Genomic DNA, 18,237 nt, shown 5'->3' with positions numbered 1-18,237 from the left:
TTCTGGCGGTCAGAATGATGCCAGTAAAGCATTTTAGTGATATTAATAAGGAAATGGCATTTCTCTTGTACTGCATTGTGACTGGAAAATCTATTGATGTGGGAAAATTCATATCTTCTCATATTATACAGTGTTATAAGCACACTTCCATGTCATTATTTTATCCTTCCTTGATCATTGCTTTGTGTGTTGCTGCTGGGGTCCAATTTGGGACAGATGAGGAGACTTTAGCTCCTATGGCTGCACTTTCTAACAGTAAAGTGCAAGGTATGAAAGGGGTTGACAGAATGGCACCAGTTGTTCAGAGTCAACAGGCAAGACCACAGTCTTCCAGATCTCTCACTATGGCTGAGCGGATGGAGAGGTTGGAAGAAAGGGTTAATCAGCAAGGTGAGCAGCTCCAGCAGTTTACAAAGTATCAGTATGCCTGCAACAACACTCTTGAGCTGATGATGAGGCAATTAGTAGTGGGGATAGCAATGGACATGTCACAGTTTCCTAACATGCCAATTTATCCAGGAAAGTCACATGGAGAGGGACTGGAGTCTTCTCGGGTAGAGGACTTAGATGGAGATGAGGGTGATGAAGCAGCTGAGGAGGAGGAGATGTAGTCTCTATTTTTATTTCGTTTAACTTTTCTGTCTATTTTTTTGTTTTAGATTTCAGTTTTATTTTCTAGATTTATTAGTTATGTTTTATTTTATTTTGGATGTTTGAACTAAGTATTAGTTTTCTTTGTGTGAGTTAACAACTTAACATTGGTTGCAAGTGTGACTTTTTCTTCTTTTTTTAGGATACTGCTTGAAAAGAAAGGAGAAAATGTCGTTGTACCCGAGATAAATCGAGAAGGAAGTTATTCTATCCCCTAATTTCCTTACTTTAGTTTGTTTGCTTTTGTTCATTGAGGGCAATGAAGATACTTAAGTTAGGGGGGAGGATAATTTGATTCTTTTATTCTTTGAGTTGTTAGCTGCATTAAAGTCATACTATCATTCTTTTAATTCTTCTATTTTTCATTCTTTTATTCTTTTTTATTCTTTTATTTGTTTTCTACATTAAAATTTTTGCAATAAATTTTCAACTTTTGAGCATTTCTTTTGTTTTCGAATCAATTCATAAAGTCAATGATGATAACTTGATTACTGTGATATGTGGCTGTTGAGTTGGAATTTGATATTACTTAGACTTTGAGGATAGCTTAGACGTTTGTTTTGTTTGAATTGGATATTCAATGTTGGTCTAGTATGGTAATTTTGAATAATGATCCTATTTTGCTACTTAAAGACATTTTATTTAGACATTTGTGAATGAAAAATAGGCCTTAACAGATTTTAGAACTTGGCTGATTGTCGCTCAAGGCGAAATCCTAGACTTTCATGTTGCTTAGGAAATGATTTAGGCTATCTTTGGACCGTTTGAGCTTTTCTTGCCTACCTTAATTATTTTTATCCGCTAGTTACCTATTTGAGCTATTTATTTAATTTTTAGCCTTAATTTTCTTTCTTTAAACTTGTTCTCCTACCTGATTTTAAGCCTAAACACTTATCCTTACCTTTAATGAGAATATTCACTTGTATGTGATTTATTGAGATTGAAGAGCAAAAATCTATTGTTAAGGGAGAAAATGATAGAAAAGAATGTTGTTGACCCCGGTGGTAATCAAAGATAAGTTAGGGGGTCTTGAAGAAAAATGAAGGAGGGATACAAGTTTGAAGAAAAGTGTTCTGCATTTATTTATTTATTTTGTTCGTAAATAAAAAAAAAGAATTTGATAGTAGTAGTGGTGAAAGTGTGCGAAAGTGTTATAGCACAAAAGAAAGAAGGAAAGTATGAAAAGTGAAGTTATGATGTTAGTATTCTTAAGCTCTTTAGAATGTTACATTTTGTTCAATTGTGAGTATTCTCATTCTTTGAATTATCCTATCCATTCTTTTTGAACCAATACCTAAACCTGACATTACAAGCTTAATTAAGACCTTTTGATCCGAGGTGGCATGATGAGTTTACATTAGTGGAAAGTGACAAGAAAGCCAAGCTATGAGATTTGATGTTTCATTACTATTTAGAGGTCAAATTTGTTTGCATTGTTTTTATAAAATTATCCGGGTGGTAGAATTGATTGTTTTAGAGATTGCTTACTTGGATTTTTCAGAGGATTGATTATTTGAATGGGATGAAAGTTTGGGTGATTTTTCTAGCTTTTGTAATGTCCAATAAATTCTTAACGCTTTATGTTATCAGTGATTTTTGAGACACTATTGTGAATTGTGCTTGTTAAATGAATCTTCTTTTTGAAAATTGAAGAATCTGAAGTTAGTTTTGATTCAGTCCGTTATAGGTTAGGTTTATTTCTGTTTTTGCTCGGAGACTAGCAAATGTTAAGTTTGGGGGAATTTGATAAATCGGTTTGTAACGACTTATTCTATGAAATTTTACTTGATATTTTGTTAATTTGAGAGTGATTTTATGTAGTAATCGTTCTTTTTATTATTTTAGGTAATAAATGGCCAAGAATACGAAAAAGAAGCAATTCGGGGTGAAATCGAAAAAAAAGACGATGTTTCAGAAAATGAAGTACAAGAGGCAGAAGCCGCCGCAGTGGTGGATACATGTCCGCCGCGGCGCTCGTATTTAAATCAACAAAGGCCCCAAGACAGAAGCTAGCCGCCGCAGCGGTGGGTACATGCCTGTCGCGGCACGCGGCGCGATCCCGTTTTCTACACTTCATCTTGTGTTGTTATCATATCGTTTAGATCCGATTTAAAGGGGATTTAACCCAATTGTATTCAAAACGTATGGAGGCTATAAGTAGTGGATTTTTAGGGTTTATTGAGATCTTGGAGGCTAGAGAAGAAGAGGAAGAGGAGATCAAGTGATTACTACGGCAATCTCGAATTTTACTGGTTTATTCTTCCTTTCTTCTATGTTTAATTTCAAGATGTTATTTCGTATTTCGTTATGAACTAAATTTCGTTTCTAGGGTTGAGATGTAACTCAGATACAATTTCGTAGTTGTTTTACTCAAATTCAATTATTTGTTTTGCAATTACTTATTTGTGTGTCTATTTTGAGTTTAATGCTGTCAATTCTGAAGGCCAAAGTTTTGATTGATTTATTGATCTAGGTTTATAATGAGAATTAGAATCTAGGTTAGATCAATAAAATAAATCACGTTGGAATGAATAAACGGTAGAGGTACTTTAGCATGTTCTAAGAGGTTAGTAATTTAATTTACGATAATTCACAAATTTTATGACTCTTTGATATTTAAATTCACATAGAGATGTACTGAGTTAATATTTAAAGGAGTAATCTAGCGTATTTCGAGAGAAAACACTAGTTGGTATAGGGAATTAAACTTCCAAATAAGGCAAAGCAGGAATTACTTTTAATAATCAATGACGTAGGAGTATCTATAGTGAAGTCGAAAGCCCTAGGTTTTTAATCTATAAGAATCCATTCTTTCTTATTTCATTGCTATTTCAATTTGCAATTCTACAATTCTCGATTCATCAAATAGTAATTTAAGTGATTATTTTTGGTACTTAGTAACTTAATCCTCGTGGGAATGATTTTATATTATTACTTGAAATGATTAGTGCACTTGCTAGCATAAATCATACGCATCAAGCAGCGTTCTGAAATTTGTCAAGAACAATATTATCTACAGATATGGGCTTCCCAGCGGATTAGTGACCGACAATGCCAAAAAGTTCAAAAACAAGGATATGATCAAGATGTGCGAAGACTTCCAGATCACTCATCACAATTTTGTACCTTATAGGCCCAAAATGAATGGAACAGTTGAGGCTACCAACAAGAATATCAAAAAAATCATCAAGAAGATGGCAGTCACTTACAAGGATTGGCACGACATGTTGCATTTCGCCCTTTACGCTTATCAGACTTCATTTCGAACTTCAATTGGGGCAACTCCGTACTCATTGGTGTATGGCATGGAAGCAGTCTTACCCGTAGAGGTTGAGATTCATTCCCTCCGGATCTTAAAAGAAGCAGAGTTGGATGAAACAGAATGGGTCCAAGCTCGATTTGATCAATTAAATCTGATAGAGGAGAAAAGGCTTGTAGCTATCTGTCACGGTCAAATTTACCAATAGCGAATCGCACGGGCTTACAACAAGAAAGTCAAACCCCGGAATTTCTCACCAGGAGACCTTGTCTTGAAAAAGATTTTACCAATACAAGAAGATGCTAGGGGAAAATTCAGACCAAATTACGAGGGATCATTCATTGTGCAGAAGGTGATGACAGGAGGAGCTTTGATCCTTACAGAGATTGACAGACAAGTTTTTCCTCAACCGATTAATGCTGACACTGTTAAAAAATACTACGCCTAAGATCTGATCCTGAGATGACGAAAGGCCATCTTTGCTAGTCGGAACAACTATTTAACCTTAGTCAATCCTTTTGAGCCATCACATTCATTTCTTAACCTAAGACTGGGGCAAGTCAACGTTATAAAAAAAAAGACAAACAAAAAGAAAATCGGAAAGTCAAAGCATCAAGTTACTCCTGGCCCGCATGAGGATAAATTGTGAACGGTTAAAAATTCAAAAAAATCAAAAAAATTCAAAAAACTCGGACACTTGATCTGAGCTCGACCCAAATCTCCAGTCTAAATAAATTTAAGAGACACTGGGAGGAGACATAGATCACATTTTTTAAACAAAAATATACGAACCCCATGTCTAGCCCACTTCAGATAAACTTAGACCTTAACCCCATTGAAAGTCTTTTCGGATCAAGGAATGTTCTAAGGCATCATAATGACAGTGGCAGCACCAATGATTTGGTAACTTGAAGAGGACCTCAAGTCTTATTAGTCGTTGGAAGACTCGAGAGGGGAATCCAGGTTGGATATTCGAAAAAAAAGAGTACTTGAAGTGTAGAGTAGCCGATCTCGCGGCTCAACTTGAGTTGTCGAACCACGAATAGTCGCCAGCAAACTTGAGAGGGGAATCTAGATCTGCTACTCAAGAAAAAATGTCACTACAAGAGTAGAGTCGTCGATCTCGCAGCTCAACTTGAGTCACCAAGCCACAAAGACACAGAGGCTCCAAACAAGATTTGTAATGAAAAAATCCAAAAAATACAAGCATAATCTGAAAGGACATAGTGAAAACCTGAAAAGGCGCTATAAGTAAAAAAATCAGATTATGGCAAGATCAAAGCCACCAGCACAATGAAAAGCCAAAAAGGCGTCGATGCGCAAAAATGTGAAAACCAGGTCTGGTGAAAATCGTAACTGGCACCAGGGGAAATAAGGGAACAAAAAAAAACAAAAAAAAAAGCAAAAACATAAAAAAAAATAACTCTTGGCCCGCATGAGTATAAACTGTGAACGAGGAAAATTTTTCAAAGCAATAGATACACCTGAGGCCAAGTAAGTAAAAAACCTATTTTCCTTTCATTTCAAAAAAAAAAGTTTCACATTACGGTTTGTAAACGAAAAGAAAATACAAAAAAAAAATTAGAGCTAATCACACATCTCAACGAGAAATGAAGAAGGAATCAAGTCTCTCTTCCAAGGCACGAATGCGGGCAGCTTGCCCCATCATTACTACCTCAGCGTCCGAAGCATCACGGCTTATCAGGTAGGATGCAAAGGCATCGAAATAGGGACCTTTAGCAAGTCTCTCCTGGAGATAATCAATCTCTGCCCTCAGAATGGAAGACTCTTCATTCTTCAAAGACTTGAGTCGAGCTATCTAGTTCTTCAAATCATTCTCAGAACACAACTAAATCTTCTCAATCCACTTATGAGACATCTTCATCTCTGCTAGTCGATCACGGTGGTCAAAAGAACGAGAACCAAAAGATCTCCTTTGAATCAAAGGCGTGGCAGAAGCCCTCTCAGTGACCTGTTGTTGCATCCAAAGTTGGTAGTTCAGAAAAAAATAACCGGGAAATACAGGATGGTCAAGAGTCACCACGTTCTTCCAAGCTTTCTCCAATCGATTACGCAATCGCCATGAGGGTGAAAAATGAGAAAAAGACCCAACCAACTCTCTAAAATCCCCATGAGTCACTATGCCCTGTTCTTCACCAAATTGCCACAACACACGAAGAGGGATGTAGTGTGTAGCCCCAGTCAAACCAATCAATATGGTAAAACAACTCTGGGAAAATGAAAGAATGGGTGAAGCCGAAGGCTGGAAGGTGCCTAACCAACGTATCTCTTCATCTGGCAAACCTTCAAACCAACCCAACTTACCGCCAGAATGGATAGGGAGTTTCCTTTTATTCATCAAAACCACTAAATCAATGTGGACGTTGAAAAGGCGACTAATGGGTGTAGTAAAAGCCCAATAATCGAATAACCAAAGCTGCACAAAAAGGGAAGTTAACTCTAATCACAACACTTCAAAATTTAAAGGCTTCAACTCTAATCGTGATGTTTACAAACTTGAAACAGACAAAAAAAGAGAAATTACCTGCAAAAATGGAACACACCCATGATACACTCGCTCTCTTCCGCTCGAACAAGCCGTGAGAGACAAATAAGTTTTCCCTAGAAGCATAGGAGCCAATCTAAATTCTTGTCGAACTTGGTCGAGTACACCTATCAAGGCCGGGTTCACATATTCATCATTCCGAGGAAATAAGAGTTGGTTCATTACCACCAAGGTCAAAATGTCAAATCGAGATTGGGAATTCATATCCCCAAGCCATCGAAACAAAAATTATTTAGAAACCTTGAGAAGATTTGAGTTTCCATCAATCCGCTCTAGTTGTTACTTTATGACCCCAAAGAATCCCGACGCTTCTTTCCTATAACTTTCACGCAAGGGTGGTACGACCACCCGAGGCAATTGGCAAAGGCCAAGTATGCGTTCAAACTCTTCAATCGTAGGAGTCATTTCTTTGTCTCCAAAACGAAACAAATTGAGTTCCGGGACCCAAAATCCCATAAGAGCCTCTATCAAGTCCCACATGATAGTGACCTTCAACAAAGAGAGAGTGAACCCAAGCTTGTTGGAATCCCACCTAATTCTCTCTTCATGGGTCATAAAACTAAGCCATTGATGTAAAAAGGGGTCTACAACGACGTACCTTTTAAGATTTGGAAGGTTGAGGTTACCTTCAAGAGCGGGAGATGAGCTTTGATAGCGAGATCAAAGTTGGTTGAAACCTCCAAAGCATGAGTGGGCTCTATTGATGCCCTAGTGTGTGTGAAACTTCTAAAAATCGTGAAAGAGAATGACCAAATGAGGTTCTGTTGGTTAAAAAGCAAAACAAAAAGGTTATGGTCCGTACATAGAATATGGACCGAATAAACCTATTTGAGTCTGTGCTTCATGCACGAACCGAAAAAAATTCAAACAGTCCGTACATAAAGCACGGACCGTTCAAAATTAGCGCAGTCTGTGCTTCATACAAGGACTAGTACGTTCAAGATGCGTTGAATTCATGCATAAGGGGCCGACAAACCCTGGTTATTTGATATTACCATTTCCAAGCCTCAGTTGCTCAATGATGGTTTCAATCATACTCGTCCGGGGTCTCAAAAATCCTAGTCATACCATGAGGGCCTTCGTGGGCCCAAATACCTCAAAACACTCATGTAAACCTTTGAGAGGCCAAAAATACTGTCAAAACCTTGCACTCTAACGAGGCCTATAGAGGCCCAAAAATCTCATCGCACGTATCTCGAGGTCTCGAAAAGACAAGCCAATTGAGAGTCTTAAGGACTCGTGAGCTCAAACGCCCTATAAAACTCACAATTTCACAAAAGGATCTAAAATGAAATAAACAATGTCATATATATAATCAAAATGAGTTATACAATGTGCACAAAATACAAAAAGACATATATACATGTGTTTCAAATGTTCGTAAATACATCCTAAGATCTATCATCATCTGATCCAGGAGCATCTCGAGCAGTAGAGTTAATACCAGATAGATCTATGTCCCTCAGACTGGAGAAGATAGAGCCGGTATCCGAAGAGGCAGGCAGATCATGCATCCCTAAGCCCATATCAGAAGTCTCCGAAAAATCTCCAGTGAAAGCTGGGGGTCGGGTAGAAGGTCCGGCACCATCCGAAGCCTGAAAAGATATATAGAAGCACTCAAATGACAGGCAAATATGCAAGCAGACTAATGAAAGAAAATGACTGAAATTAAATGTACCTGAGTGGGAGGAGGTGGATGAGCAGATGTGCTGGCCCCGTCATGGTGTCGATGATAGTCCTGAAACACCACAAGAAAACAAAACAATCAGCCTACAGTAATAAAAATACTGAATTGAAAGAGGTAAAGGAGAAAGAGAACATACCATCTCAACCTGTGAACGAGACTTTTGCATAGCCAGCCTCATCTCCAACTCATGGATGTGTTCGGCCTGAGCTGCCACCTCCGCCTGAGCTGCTCTCCATCGAGCCTCCATCTCATCACAACGGGCCGCCTGGGCCTCGATCACACTGTACCCTCCCGGAGGTGACGCAGATCATCAATCTGAGAAAGAAGCAAAAAATTAGACTCGAACAGATATGGAGAATCAAAAGACAAAAAGAAGAAAAAAAATCAGGACTCACGGTATCATCATGCTCCTGGATGAAGATTCCACTGAACTCAGTAATCCCGGCATGCATGGGCATAGCAGGTATCAGGCAACCAATGGAGGCGGTCCTGAACCAACTGATATAATCGCCCTCCACTAGAAGCCCTCGCGCAGGTACCCCACCGACCTAGGCCAAGTACTCCTCAGCCGACAGATCCATAGAAGAAGGCGTCATCGGAACTGTCAGGATATTGAGAGATCGATCATACTGAAAGAATAGTCGCTCCCCAAAGTAGTACACATAGAGGAGATGGCCAATGAAGCAGGGATAGATCTCCAGTCGCATGTCTCGATCGAAGGCTGCCCACACCTCTCGGCGCTCCTGGACCGAATGAGGAAGATTTGGAAAGGTGACTTTGCACAACAAAAAACAATGAGATTCTAAAATGACAGAAGGAAACCCTAGTACTACAAACTGAAACAAGTTACTCACCTAGTGAAGTTGGCACCTGTCAAAGTGGGCCCGAGCACTATAGGCATTGCTCTTGATAACGCGCCCATCTCGCATCACCCAAAAAGCATCGAGGGGGTAGCCTCATCTGGATGGCGCATCTTAGGGAGGTAATAGGGAAAATGTACATGTACAAAAAGCTAAAAAACAAGGAAAGCAATGAGATCAGACCGATCAAGTCAAGAGAAACGAAATCCTAAAAATCAAAGACTTGAGAAAGAAAGTACATCGATAAAGGGCTAGAAGAATCTGGCAGAGAGACCGCCACCTCGTGGGGAAGTGATGCCCTCCACGATACGATCTAGGCCACCAAGGATGGTGCCATAGATCAGACTCCCCCAGTCATAGGTAGCAACTTTGTGAATGTCTCGGAGGAATGGAAGGAACCATGTCATCACGGTGGAGTCATCCTCCAAAAAGAAACAGCTCCCCAGTAGAAGTAAAAAACTGAGACGGAAGACTACAGCGAAATCAGCATCTCCTTGCCTCACAGTACGACCTTGCTGACTGAGTGTCAACCACAAGAATCGCATGCCTAGCCTATGTAGCTTGCCGACCTCGACAGTTGGAATGAATGGAACCCCGATCAACTCAGCAATCTCATCTAATGGCAGCATGTGAGGAAAAATAGCCCCCCCTCCATAGATATCCCAATGATAGTGACAAAATCGGATGGCCTAATGTCAATCTCTGTCTCGGGCATATAAAATGTGTGTGTGGTTGGGAACCATCTCTCCATCATCGCAACAAAAATCGGCCTGTCTGACCTGAAATAGGGAATCCTCAAGAAAGCTCCAAACTCGGCCCGAGTAAACTGTCCCCTCAGATCATCGGTGAACAGGGCGAACTCCAACATGAAGGTCCTCCAACTGCCCCTGTAGCTTCTAGATGGATAAGGAGTCGGCACGTCCATCTGCATGTACATCGAGACATGCCTACTCAACCCTGTGAGGAGGGGAGTATCCGCTACACCCTCCCTAGCCTCTGCAGGTATAGCAGTGCAGGCTCCCTCTACCCCTCGGCCTCGACCACCACTACCACCACGACCACCACCACCACTACCACCCTCACCACTACCATCACCTCGACCACTGCTACTACCACCATCACCTCGGCCACCATGACCACCTCTACCAGCCGCCTCTCCAGTCCTGCTTCTGCTAGGCACCCGTCGGACCGTAGTTCGACGTCTAGAAACACCGACCTTTGCCTCGTTCTCTGAAGATGAACTGCTAGATGAAGACTGTGTCGCCTCCTTCGCAGGTGGTGTCCTCACAGTCTCATGCTCATACCGAGTCCTCACGGACTGCCTGCTCCTAGACTCACCAATCAAAGTCGCCCGACTCCCTCGAGTGCGCGTCATCTATATGTGAAAGCCAGCTACCCAATAAAAGCCTAGACCAAAAGCCCTAACTGTGATCAAACCCATTAACCTAAATCAAATCAACTGTGAAAACCCTGGCCCAAACTAGAACCTATCAACAAACCAAAGCCTTAACCTAAATCCAAAACCTACCAATGACCAAGAAATTAACCCAACCAAGTGAATTCATCCAAGACACCCCCTACAAATCAAAGTTCCACCTATCTTTCTCCAATAACCACGCCTCACAACTTCGGACCTCGAAAACCAACTCCAACCTATGCCTAACCTCCCCTAAAAGCACTTGAATCACTCAATTCGATGGCTTAATCATTTTCCCAATCGTTTCCCAAAGTCCACCACTATCTAACTACACCTACACCTAAGGGACCCGCCCCAACATCCAAAGCAAATCCTATGGTTTCTAGGAGAGCATGTTTAAGTATAAAAAATAACAAAAGCATGCAAGGTAAAATGAATAAATCATAAGAGACATGCCACAAACTTTGCATATCCAAAAGCACATACGACAAAAGAGCATGCAAGGCAATACAAATCACATTGGGCATACAACAAAAATTTCGTAATCCAAAAGTCATGTGATAAGAAATTTCAAGAAAAGGCAAAGCATACAACAATTCTCATGCAATCAAAGCTTCAAAATAATGAACAAAGAGCATACATACGACAAGTTGTATGTTCATCATGGATTGTTCGAAACAGGTGGTCATGTGATAGAGGTTTGCAAATTAAAAAGAAACTAATCTAAAAAAAAGAAGATAAACTAACCTCTATCGAAGGAGAAATCCAAGAAGAAGTCCAAAAGTGCTCAAATCTGAGTTTCCAAGCACCCAACGTACACACAAGAGCTTCATCAACTACCCAAGAAAGCAAGAGAACGAGAAGAAGATGAAGAGAAGGAGAAAACGAAGTAGAATGAGCGAGTGAAACGTCTTGGCGCGACGTTACGATTTTAAAATGGTTCTGGTCCGTGCATGATGCACGGACTGAGTTAATTTTGCGCAATCTGTGCTTCATGCACGGACCGAAAATATTAAAAATAGAGTTCGTGTTTGAAGCACGGACCGAATGAGATTTAAACAGTCCGTGCTTCAAGAACGAACCACCAAAAAACCATCAAAAAAATAAAATAAAAGAAAAAAATATATATAAATCAATAAATCAAACAAATAATAAATAATATAAAAAAAATCAAAATGATATTTTTGCAAAACCCAAATTCAATAGCTCAAAGACTCGTTTGAAAATACCTATTTCAAAGTTTTTCTCAAACTATCACAAATCCGAGACCTCACACGAGCTTCGCGCCATGAGGTCGAGGAAATCAAAAGGCTCACCCTGTCAGACCCCATGCTTGGGTAGCTACTTCTTATCATCAAATTTGTCAAACCAAATCAGTGTTTTCAAAACTTGTCTGAGTAAAATCCTCAGACCCGCACAAATCAGGGTTTCGTCTATTCTTTGCAGTTCTTTGCACGCAACTCCTGTAAAGAGGGGCAGTTGTAGACACCCAAATTTGAGCGGGCCCTCGACCTAAAAATACCCAAAAAATAATAATAATAAAAGTTGCATCGGACCCTCAAAGCCCAAACCCCCCAAAAACCCTCTCTCGTTCCCTAAAAGGTCCAAACCTACTCACATTGCCCACCAACTCAAAACCATATTTCTACCCCTAAACCCAACCTAACCTAAGCCCATTACCTAAAAACCCAAAATCATTATTCTATATTCCTAATCCCAATCCAATATAAACCCAACCTAACCTAAGCCCATTACCTAAAAACCCAAAATCATTATTCTATATTACTAAATCCAATCAACATAAACCCAACCCAACCTAAGCCCAACTCATAACTTAAGCCCAATTCACTACCCAAACCCAATCTAACCCATCATCCACATCAAACCAATCACCAATTCAACACTAAAAGATGATACATGTTATCACCCCCTTCCACCTCCTTCATCTAATCAACCACCAACATCACAACCCATACCCTACATACCCTAACCTATTCCCCATTCTCTAACACCATCAACCACTCACATCACAACCCATATCTCCCATACATCAACTTATCACTTTTCTTTAAAACACTTCCACAAAATCACCTCAACTCATACCTCTCACCATCACTACCCATACCCTTCTCTCTAATCAACCAACCTCCATCATCAATCAACCAATCTCATCATCTCCCCATTTGCCACATGTCATCATCCATTCAATTCTCCCAAAATCCAACCAATCAACCTCTTACACTACCCATCCCCCCAAATCTTACACCTTACCTCTTCCATCGACCCAACACTCCATCAAACACCTAACACATTACACCCCCATTCTCCCATCAACCATCACTCATCTTACCCCACAAAACACTCTACCCAAATGGATTTAAGTAAGATCCAAATCATTTGGGTTAAAATACAACTCATCTCCTTCATTACAAAATTACCCTCATTTTCATTTCAAATTTCATACCTTTTTTCTCTAAAGCTGATACCATTATCCATTATTCCAATCCTTCACCCCATTATACCCCTAAAATAACCCTCCAACTTCTATAAAAATCCCTCAATTCTCTCCTCACAACAACTAATGAAAATTTAGAAAAAAAATAATATCCTAATCTCAATCATCTACACTCAATTATCTCTCATCCCATACTCAACACTTCACTCTCAATTATCTAGAATTTTCAACTCAACTCAAAATCAAGATCAAGGCAAGGACTTATCATTTGAAGATCAACTCAAAGTCAAGGTGGGTTTGAAAAAGGAACACCCTTTCTAACTTCCCCCTTCTACTCACCCCCTTCTCTACATATTTGCACACACCACAATGATTTAAATCATCAAAGGGCCCCTTCTTCAATAAGGGTGCCCTCAATGATTTGAACCAATATCAAAAGCCCCTCACACTTGAGGGCACACATCGACTCTTTTCGATTTTACTTTTCTTTTTTCATTTTAAAATATCGAATCCGAGGTTACCACCTATGGTAGATGGAGTAGGATGCCTAACACCTTCCCTACTCCATAAATGGACCCCCTTACCTTGAATCAAAGGTTGGACCACGTGTATTATCTTACGAGTCATCAAACAAAAATAATAATATGATTTTTGAAAATGTGACATCGGGTGACCATTCACACCCTTTCACCAAATTTGAATGGTGGCGACTCCAAAACACCCCAAAGTGGATTGATGTTTAAGAATGATGAAAATCCCATGTCCACAGAGATGAACGACACAAAAATCGAGATGGATCGGATTTTGAAGCGATTGATTTTTTAATCTAACTTGGTGGTTTTGTTGATCTCGATGCCATCGTCATTTCTCCCTTCTGCGATGAAAGACAGTTTGACCCCGAAATAGGTGAAATTCGAAGTCAAAGTTTCGAAACTCTCGTATATATATACGATTAATTTTTTATGATACGGGGTTAAAGAGAAGATGAAACGAAGAGATCTTGTGTAGGTTTTGTAGATGTCGAGGCTGCAGACATTTTTTCCGTCTACGGCAGAAGTCAACGACAGCCCATTCGCGAGGGATCTGAGTTTGAAAATTTGAAAAAAAATAAAAAAAAATTTAATTTTTCTTGGCTGATTTGGGTAGTTTAAAACGAAAGTGCATAGTGAAAAAAATTAAAAAAATTTATTTATATAAATCTTGGGACGAAATCGATATTTTGCCAATTATTTCGATCGACTATAACTTGACCATCCGGACTCCAAAAGTGATGAATGAATACTCTATTCGTCTAATTTTTTATTTTGATCTAATGATGTGGTCAATTTCTACAAATTTTATCTCTAACAAAATTTATATTTTTGACCTGATGTGACCCCTAAAATTGACGTCATTTTCGTTTTTGACGATAATTCGACTTTTTAAGCTCTAGAAATAACAAGTAAATAGTCCATGTTCAATAATTTTTCATTACGAATCTAATGGTATGATTGAATCTTAACAATTATTGCTCTAGTAAAAAATTATTATTTTAACCTGGTTTGACTCGATAATCGAGGATTTTGTAACGTTTTTGTTTGGACTCACATTTGAGCGTGCTTACAAGCGAAAGTATATTTTTCGATTATTTTGAATCCAATGATGAGGTCAGATTCTATTAAAAATGATCAAAAATATCCTAACATTTTACCCCTAAGTCCCATTTTCAGATTTTTTTCAAAATTCAAGTATTTATTTTTTCTCGAGATACGAATCGAAAACTCAAGCTTTTACAATAATTATTGTTGCATGATTTGATGTTGTTATTTTAACAACTCACTCTTCATTGCTTATAATGATAAGTTTGTTTGTACAACTAAGAGAGAGTAGTTGGTCATAGGGTCGACAATAATCACGATTTCATCAGAATTCTAAGAATATGAAGAGTATTATTGCTGTGAAACCAAGGTTAGGTTCATAACAGGTTGAGACTGTTAGCTTCATTTTGACGATAGAAAAAATTCGAGTGAAACCTATCGTTAGAGTGGTAAGTTTGACTGTAAGAATTAGGAGTAAGTTCCCTAAAAGTGTTAGAAGACCTAATATCATTAGCTTGCTCAACCTTTACTATAGGAAAATTCGGACAACTCTTGATGGAGTGATTGAAACTTTCACATAGGAGGCATGTCATTGTGAGTTAGTTGCAACACTTATTACTAAGGTAGCATCTTGAGTGTTAGTTTTGATATTGAAAGCATCAAGTTTTTTATTTAAGTTTTGTACCCTACTAACCAAACTTGTCATGAAATTTTTAAGATATGGATCAATCTTGATTTCATACATGTCTGATTTCTTGGCACCTATGTCTTTTATATTGAATTCTCCTAAGTTGGTATTCCATTTTCAAGCATTTTCAGCCATTTCAACTAAGAACTCATAAATTTCATTCATAAATTTTATTTTGTGCATTAAGACCAATAGGATAAGTTGGGCTGTTAGGAGGTTGCGATAGAAGTAGTTGACTAATTGGGCTTTATTTATCCCATGACGAGGGCATTTGACTAGCAGGTCATTGAATCTCTCCTATATTTAGGAGAATTCTTCATCGGGTCATCCTTTGAAATTTTGAATGGTATACTTAAATTGTTTAGTTTTTTCCATTAGAAAGAATTTGGGCATGAATTTCTTTAATAACTCATCCCATATGGTAATAGAGTTAGAGGCCAAAGAGTTCAACTATACTACTACTTGATCCTTTAAGGAAAGAGGGAATAATCTTAACCTAACACTTTCTTCGTTCAAGTTACTATTTCTAAAGGTCTAACATGAGGTCAAGAATTTGTTGAGATGGTTGTAGGGTTGTTCACTCTCAAACCCATGAGATTTAGGAAGTATATTGATTGTGGCTACTCTAATTTTAAATTGAACCATATTGGTTACTGACAAGGCAATGTAAGAAGGTCGAGTGGTTGTAATAGGTACAAAAAACTCATTGAGAGTCCTTTGTTCTTCTATGACAGGTTGACGTGAGATAGGCAGATGATTAGGCAGTTGATCCATGTCAAGAATTTATAGAATAAGTATTGAATCAAAATCTCTCCTTACCCTAGGAAGTGGGTGAGATATTGTGATCTTTGGATCAAATGATTCAAGAGATTATTGTTGAGATCTCCTACTTACCATATTATGGACTTGCACATAATACAAGAAGGAATTCACATAGTGCTTCATGGGTTCTTATAGACTAAACAGCTTATAACTGTTTCAAAAGAATATTCTAAGCCTTAAACCCAGTTATTTAGAATCAAAGTTTTCCAATTCAATCCCTAGATGAGAGGTGGCACAATTCTGAGTAAGGGTGTTCTTAAATCACCTTCTCATTTTGAATAGACATAGTCTATTCCCCTCATACAACAGGGTATAGTGGGACAGGATTTTGCTTAGGCACTAACCTTAATTAGGAAGTGCAATTAGTACAACTTAAACTAGCCTTACCTATTGAGTTCGATGGGACATAATGTCAAGTCTATTTAGATTTTAAATAATTATTGACTGATTGTGAATTTAATTTCCTATTATGGCAATAAATCGATAATAAAATCTGATTCTTATCTTATCGTTTCATCATCGTAAAGGTACCCTTTTTACTAAGAGCAATTCAAAATGTGCAATTAATTCACCCAAAAGCAATATAGACAACCCACTAACAAGAGTTTCGTAGGAATTTGAATCTTACCTCCCGTTCTAGATAGGGGATGAACTAATTGAGTCAACTCAGGTCATCGATACCAATCTCGATGTACTAACCCAAGGGGCCAAGACAATTGCATCCCATTGTCGTCCTTCTCTAAAATTATTACACTCTGAGCTTTCTAGGATACGTTAAAAATAAAGAATAATGATGTTTCTTTATTGAAGAATTTGATCCAGATGACGATTAAAGCTTTAGTTAAAGTTTCATGCAAATTCCTTGTCCTGAAAACTACAGATAAACTCAAAATAAAAAAAATTGCAATTCAAATATTTCATTCGATTCAAAATCAATGCATAAATTTTATCCAAAGAAAAAAATATAACTACGCATCTCGATGTTTCACCATGCCGTCAAAAGCACTCTAGGCATCGCGGTAAAATTTTACTATTTTTTAAATTTTTTTGCTTTCATCTTCTTCTGACAAATTGAGAATTAGAATGAAAATATTAAAAGAAAATTAAAAATAAAATTTGGAGTCGTCAAAAACCTTAATCAAATTTATCAAAAAGAAATTGGATCAAACCGTTGTCCTGATAATAGCGCACATTTGTTCAGTATAGATTATCAATAAAAACAAAATACTAAAATTTTGGCAAGTAAGGGATCGATCCATAGAGATAACGTTGATCTAATAACTTTTTACTTAAAAATGATCATAGTTCAAAGTATTAAAGAAAATTGAAATAAAACTAATCTAAGATAAACAATAATAAAAATCACATTGTAAAGAATTAGATCAGTCAGATCCACCAAAAAAATTCATCTAATTAATTAATTAATTAATTTATTATCTCGATCCAATCAATAAAATTAATGTTATTAGATCGGAAGATGAAATCTGTTAATCCAAATATTAATCCTAAATTAGGTGATGATATTTAATAAGATGAAATCAAAAAGGTAAATATCAAATTACTAACAAAACATAGTTTAACTTGATCTTATTTAAGATTAAACTATCAAAATCATGAAAATAAATATTATATCTAATGATCACTATTTAAAAAATTGAAGCATGATTAAAAAGAAAAAAAAAATTATATAAGATGATCTTGCTTAGGTTTAATCAACCTGTTTAACGGAAGTTTAGCCACAAATCATAGAAAGAATAATAAAAAATGAAAAATAAAAAATAAATAAAGAAGAGATTGGGAAGAAAATGATCATCATTTTATTAATCATGGCTTGAAATAGGCAAAATACTCATTTTGCTTACAAAACTTGAATAGAAAGTAGACTAAAATAAAAATTAGAGAAGATAGGAGATTATAAGAGAAGCTGATCCTAAGCTCTTGTTTAATCTCTTATTTATAGATGTCAGATTAGGGTTCTTTTAAAATTTCGTATTTTATACGGACTCTAAATTCTAACTTGTTACATTACAAATCACCTACACCAACATTGCACGAATCTCAAGATAAAGTTCGTTGACATCACCGCACCGCGATGCTTGTGGGTCCGTTGACTTTGGTCTTTGATATGTAATTTTGTCTTGGGTCTTGAATCGTAATGTATGGCTTTAATTGTCTTAGTTCATCATTTTGAATCTCGCGACTTTGACATATACAAATAAATAACCGTAATTAGTCCAAAAATTCACAATTTATTC

The sequence above is a fragment of the Akebia trifoliata genome, chromosome 13 (assembly GCF_017979445.1).
Source record: "Akebia trifoliata isolate Shusen 1 chromosome 13, ASM1797944v1, whole genome shotgun sequence".
Classification (NCBI taxonomy): Eukaryota; Viridiplantae; Streptophyta; class Magnoliopsida; order Ranunculales; family Lardizabalaceae; genus Akebia; species Akebia trifoliata.
This window is presented reverse-complemented; position numbering follows the sequence as displayed.